The following is a 6327-nucleotide window of genomic DNA, read 5'->3' on the forward strand; positions in this document are numbered from 1 at the left end:
AGCAAAAATCAATGTTGTTGGGAATATAGAGGTAATTTGATACCACACCCCTTAACTTAATTAGCAGTCAGAAAATGTTTTACATTAAGTTTTTGGATTGCCTCCCAAACTTGAAAGATACAGTGACTGACAAGCAAGTAGACTGACATGAGGCATTGCTTTAAACACCATAAAAGAGGAGTAGAACATGTTTGGGAGGTTCACAGATGGATCCTGAGAGGTCATGCCATCATTATTTGACCATCAAAACTCAACGGCCTACAGTGAGTCTATGATGGCCACAAGGCTCTCCTGAGAATTGGACTGAAACTATGCTGGAACTGCAATGTTTTTGTAACCCCTCATCTGTAATAGAGGTAAAGTAAATAATACTTTTCATCCTCTATAACTTTGCATGAGGGTGTTATATATTTAACATACAGTATCCTGTATACAGTAATGTTAAAAAAGTAAATACACCATGTGGAAATTGTTTACTTTTTCAACATATTTAAACAGAAAAACATTAGATGCTTATGCCAACAGTGCCTACAGATAAAAGTGATGTACTTTAATAAAGACACAAGTACATTTTGCCTTTTAAATCATTTATTAAACAGAAATATCCATAGATGTAAAGGTGCACTGTGTGAATACTATGTGCACCTAAGGCTGGTGGCCTCCTTTGGCAGAAATTACTTCCTGTAGGCACTGTAGGCATAACAACCCACCAGTCTGTGATATTAACTTTTCTGAAATTCTTTCAGTTGCAAGATGTTTGTGGGTTTCCTTTAATGAACTGCCCCTTCGCATCCCCCACAACATTTTAATAGGAATAAATTAGGGCTTTGACTAGGCCAGTTCATAATCATAATCCTTTATTTTTTCTTTTTGAACCATTCCTTGATGGATTTGCTAGTGTAGTTCGGATTATTATCATGTTGAAAGAACTAGTTTGGGTTTAGCCTAAACTTTCAGACAAATAGACTCACATTTTATTAAGCACACTTTGATATGATGCAGAATTAATAGGTAAGTTGATGACTACAAGTTGCACAGGACCTGAAGAAGCAAAGCAACCCAAAGCAAAGCAATAATTAGATTTTGGTAGGTGTTTTTATTTTAATAAAGTAGGTAAAGGTTAATACCCCCTCCTTTATTTTTCTATTTTTTTTTCCTGTCTGTCTCGTTGGCAAACCTTTCCTTTACTTCATGTTCTGGAAATGCAACAAAAAGTAAAGGGAAATTGCTACAAGGTGAAGGGAATCCACTTATAGACAATTTTCTAAAAGGGACATAGGTGGCAATAAAAATGTGACATATGTTCTAATTTTTCCCCAACTCTATTTAAAATTAATACATCAGTTTTGGCTATGCATACAATCGAAAAATATAGCTAAAGACGAAACAGATGTTTCTCTATTGTGGATAGAGTAGGGAAGGGTTAAAATCACTGTCATTTCTTTTTTTCCATATGTGTCTCTTTCCCTTCACTTTCTGTCCTGTAAATTCAGCACAATGTGAGAGAATATCTTTCCACTGAGTAGAATCTTCTTAGAAGGCTGTAAAACAAAGTGTCCCCGTTGGAGCATTCCCCCTATTCCTGTTCTGGTGGCAGCTCAAAAGATTTGATTTCCCTTCACATTTGTGTGTACCCTGTCGGTATGTGCACTGGCTGTGTGCTTGCTCTAAATCATTGACTATAAAAGCAAACATTTTTAGGAGAGCAACAGATGTTTGCTAATTCATTATTTTATTCATTATTAAATATATAAATGTAGCCACCTCAGAGATATGTGTTATGCTACCTGTTGTGTAGGTGTGCAGGAGAACTATTTTATTTTACTATTTAAATTTTCACATGTTATCTGGCAGCAATTGTTAACTTTTTTACACAGACTGCTGTTTTCTACTACCAGAGGACACTCTATTCCTAACAACTTGTCCATGCATATGATCACTTTGGAATGTTTTGGTTACAGCCTTACTATTCCTGTCCATGTTTTCTTGATCAGGGCAAAAACCGACTTTTAGGGAAAACATTCAAAACATAAAAAAGTAAATCTGTAAATAATGCTAAAAAAACCTAAAAAATAGTTATGGCAGGTGCCGCTCCGTGCTGTGCAGAGAGCAGGGGGAGGAGCATAGATAGAGAAGCATGAGGTGGCCATGATATGTTGTGCTGCTAACATTGAGTCCCCTGTCCTGTGTAGTGGAGCTTCTGACTGGAGGATATCTGTACAGCATCATTCCAATTTCCTCCACCCTCCCTCTGCTTAGAGCATTTGGTAAGGCTTTTCACTGGCAATAAGAGGGATAGATAATCATAGATCTTATCTTAATGTTGTTTGTTCCAGTGTTTCATATCAGGTTGCCCGTGTAATGCTACAACTGTTTAAAGAGAATTTCCCTTACAGGGCTTATTCCTGTTCAAATAAGGCTATATCATTACTGTATGTCGGTGAGTTGTCAGGATCACTTAATGGTGGGTCTTCACTGGAAATTACAGGAGGACCAAGCAATCCAGCAGCTCCTGTCACTGACGCTGGGTTTGTGAAAATCACACTCTTCTATAACACCACATGCAAGTATGGAATGGTGTTTTTTTCATGTCTCCCTCATAAGTCACACCAAAAACATGTTCTCCCCGCTGACTTTTCAAATGCCCCCATTGCAGTGCTTAACTCCCCACGCCCTTTTTTCTTGGCAATTATTCTGAAAAAAAGACAGAATTTAGTATAAGGGCCCCCCCCCCCCCCTTTCCCCCCATAGACCTAAGTTGGAAGTCTAGTTTGGGTTTCGCAAACTTTAAACAGGAATCAATGAACCCCCATGAATGAAACCTGGGCAGAGTCACTGGTCCTTAAAGCTCATTTACTGCTTATTATGCATATGCAAATACTTTAATGTCCAAGACCAGGCCACAGATTCATTTTAAGGCAGCACGGTCAAAGACATTTTATTCTGAAATTAATTTTAACAGATCATATTGGTAGTCCTAAGAAACAAATGTAATTTGTTAATCTATAATACTTAAGCTGGCCATACACTGCTCGAAATTTGAGCAGTGTGTAGCTGTGTTGGTGCCCCTCTAGTTGACAAAAGTCAATTTTTTAAAAGACCTTTGATGAAGGAGCCAATTTTGAAAATTCTCAGCTGAACAGTCAGCAGAAGTACTTCCGTTAGAGTGCAATAACCTGGCTGGGGGATTCCCCCATCTATGCTGTTTAGCAGGGATGTGGGAATCTGGTGTTTTTGGCTGCAAGCTGAACGAGAAAAATGGATAGTGTATGGACAGTGTTAGCTATACAACTCTGCATTTGGAAACAATGAAATTGTTTTTAGTTGGGCTGGAGTTCTTTTTTTCCATAAGTTAAGCAGGTGCTGCTTGGATTTGGTCCCTAGCATCCATGCGCAGTCTACAGGAGAAGCAACTACAAATAAAAAGTAACCTTTTACATAAACATGAAGCCGAGAATAAACATGAATCTGAAGCCGAGTACAGGTCCTCCTTGCATTGTAATAAACAGATACAGCCAGGGGAAGCTGCAAGAGCTCTAAGTGAACAATAAAAGCAGGTGAAGAATGGGGCTCCTCTTGACAGAAATTGATGCCTTTCCTGCCTCAGGAGAAGAATATGGTAGGTGTTGATATATTAAGAATATTTAGTTAATGATACTGGAAGAAGGTTAGTTTTCACTACGTTTTGATGAAAAGTGATCCAGGCTGGAGTTCCCATCAGAGGTTGCTTCTGTGTATTATCTAGCAAATGGCCTACATTAGTTTGGTGACATGCAAAATGACAGAATGAGAATACACGAAAAGCCTGCTTCACATAATGAAGGGCTTTGAGGTGATGCCAAGCACATGGTTCAGGTTCATGCATTATGTGTGCGGGTTTGTATTATCTATTATCTAACTCAGTTCACTTGCATATTAGCCTGCTATCAATAGTCAGAAGGATGAATTCTCTGTTGATGAGTTTTGCAACATCTTCACATTTTAGTGTGGCTTAAAAAGAAAGTATTTACAGCACATGAAGTGCATTTTCCATTCCTTCACGAGCCGAAGTGAAGTGAGCTGAACGCCGTTCGGCTATTCACTTCGGCCCTGTACGTCTGATTTCAGCATGTTCAGCTGAGCCGAAGTGAAGAAGCCATTCGACTCAGCCGATCCAACATCAGCAGTTCACTCGCTGCCATTTGCAACTATTCACATGTGGGCAGAACGGCAGTGAGTGAATATCCGACTGCCTCTGAACGGCATTTGGCTCGGTTATTCTGCTCGCTATCTCCTTTAGATCTGATAGGAATGTTAGGAGGAACCCCAAGTTTAAAATAAAAGAAATGCGTAGGGCTCCCCCCAAAAGTCATACCAGGCCTTTTGGGTCTGGCAGGAATTTTAAGGAAAAACCCCTGTCATTGCATGATAACAAATGGGCAGAACCAGGAGTGATGTAAACAAATAGGCGGAGCTAGCAATTACATCACCACTGGCTCTGCCCATTTGTTATCATGCAATGACAGGCTACTTTCCTCAGGTGATTTGAGGACAGTATTCAGGAAAATAGGCAAAATTTAGGCTGGTACAAACCAATGGGACTAGTGCTCATTCTGCCAATGCTGGGAACCACAGGGTTGCCCTCTCAACTAGGGAGTCACTGGAATCTTGACAACATGTACCAAAACACAGAGCAGGCACCACCTAGTGCAGTATGTTTATTGACCAAATGATGACATAAAGGAGTAAATAGGTTCTACTCACTATTCCTAAAGGATACCAGGTATATCAATAACAGAGTCAGATGTTCCAAGAACGCTGTATAGTGGTAGGTGCACCCCAATGGGGGGGGGGGGGGGCATGCTAATGCGTTTCAGGGTAACCAACCCCTTCCTCAGACCAAGACCTTTCAGGACCTTTTGAGTAGCCTGTCATTCTATGACAACAAAAGGGCGGAGCGGCTCCACTCATTTCTTTTCATTTCAAATCAAAACAAATAGGTGGACATTTGCGGGGAGAACGGTCTGCTTCGGTAGACCATTCTCCCCACTTCAGCTGTGTGCTTAGCTCAGCCGGCCCGAAGCACATGCGTTTGGCTCGGCTGAGCTGTGCGGCTGCCTTCAGCTGCTGTACAGGCTATTGTGAATAGCCTGTACAGCAGCCCTTCGGTTCGGCTGAACCGAAGGGCTCTGTCGGCCGAAGTGAGCCGAAGGATTAGCCGATGCTTCGCTTAATCCTTTGGCTCCTTTGTTGATAACCCCCTTGATGTTTCGTATGCCTTGCTCTTTAAAGCAATACTGGAGTTTCTCTGGAATCATGTGCATTCTACATTGAAATGCCCACATTTTGTGTGTGAGCTGTTGCTAAAAGAGAGCGGCCTGTCTTCTTTCTTCTCTGTACTGTTCCAGCCTGAAGCACCAATGTAGCTCTGATCCCAGTACTTTAAAAGCAAGCAGCACTTTGATGAAATGTTCTGTGCTTGATATTAAATTTAGTTATCAAAGGATATTTATTTACCCTGCAACCACTTGGCAGCTTAGAAACTGACCTATTACTCTAAATGGAAGATACCTTCGTCCATTCAGAATTTCTATAAATGAATCCTGTTTGAGGTAAATTTATAGGCAGCCATTGCTATCTTCCTTCTGAATGTGCTAGTTACCTGATTAACTCTGGCTTCAATAATTTCTGAGTCCTTGACCCAGAACAAGCTAGGACAGCCAGAGTGATGTCAGAACCTGTAATCTGCCTACTCGTTCCATGTCTGTGACTCAGAAACTACTGCAGTGATAGGATCAGGGCCATCCCTATTATCAGCTGTGGTGCATGCCTCAGACGGTATCTCATTGGGTCACATGCCAGAGCATTCCAGGTTGTTAAAAGCTCTTAGCAACCTGTGATGCTCTCTCTGGCACCCCGCCCAGCTCACTCATCTCACTGGTTGCCAGGAGTTAAGCAGGATGCACTGGCTAGTGTCCCTCCCAGCTCCTAGCAACCAGTGATGCCAGTGAGCTGAGCAGGGCACCGGACAGAGCCTGAGCCAGAGGTACGCACCCTACCCATGGTAAGGTGCTTCACCACTAGCCACCCCATGCCCCCACCTCCCCATGCCTGGTGTAGGGACAGAGAGGGAACCAGCATTTTCAAAGGGAGAGACTTCATACTTTTTCACTATATGTTTTCTTCAGTGAAGAATGCCAGCCAAAAAAGTGGGGAAGGGTTATAACCTTTAAGTTTTTTTTATCCATTTATGTCCTGCTGTGAAATATTTATTCCTTGTGCTCTTCAACTGCTTCTAGTGGCCATAATGTGGTATTTCCCAATATTACATGTGACTTGAAAAGAATA

The sequence above is a fragment of the Nanorana parkeri genome, unplaced genomic scaffold (genome assembly GCF_000935625.1).
Source record: "Nanorana parkeri isolate BGI_ZX_2015 unplaced genomic scaffold, ASM93562v1 scaffold328, whole genome shotgun sequence".
NCBI lineage: Eukaryota > Metazoa > Chordata > Amphibia > Anura > Dicroglossidae > Nanorana > Nanorana parkeri.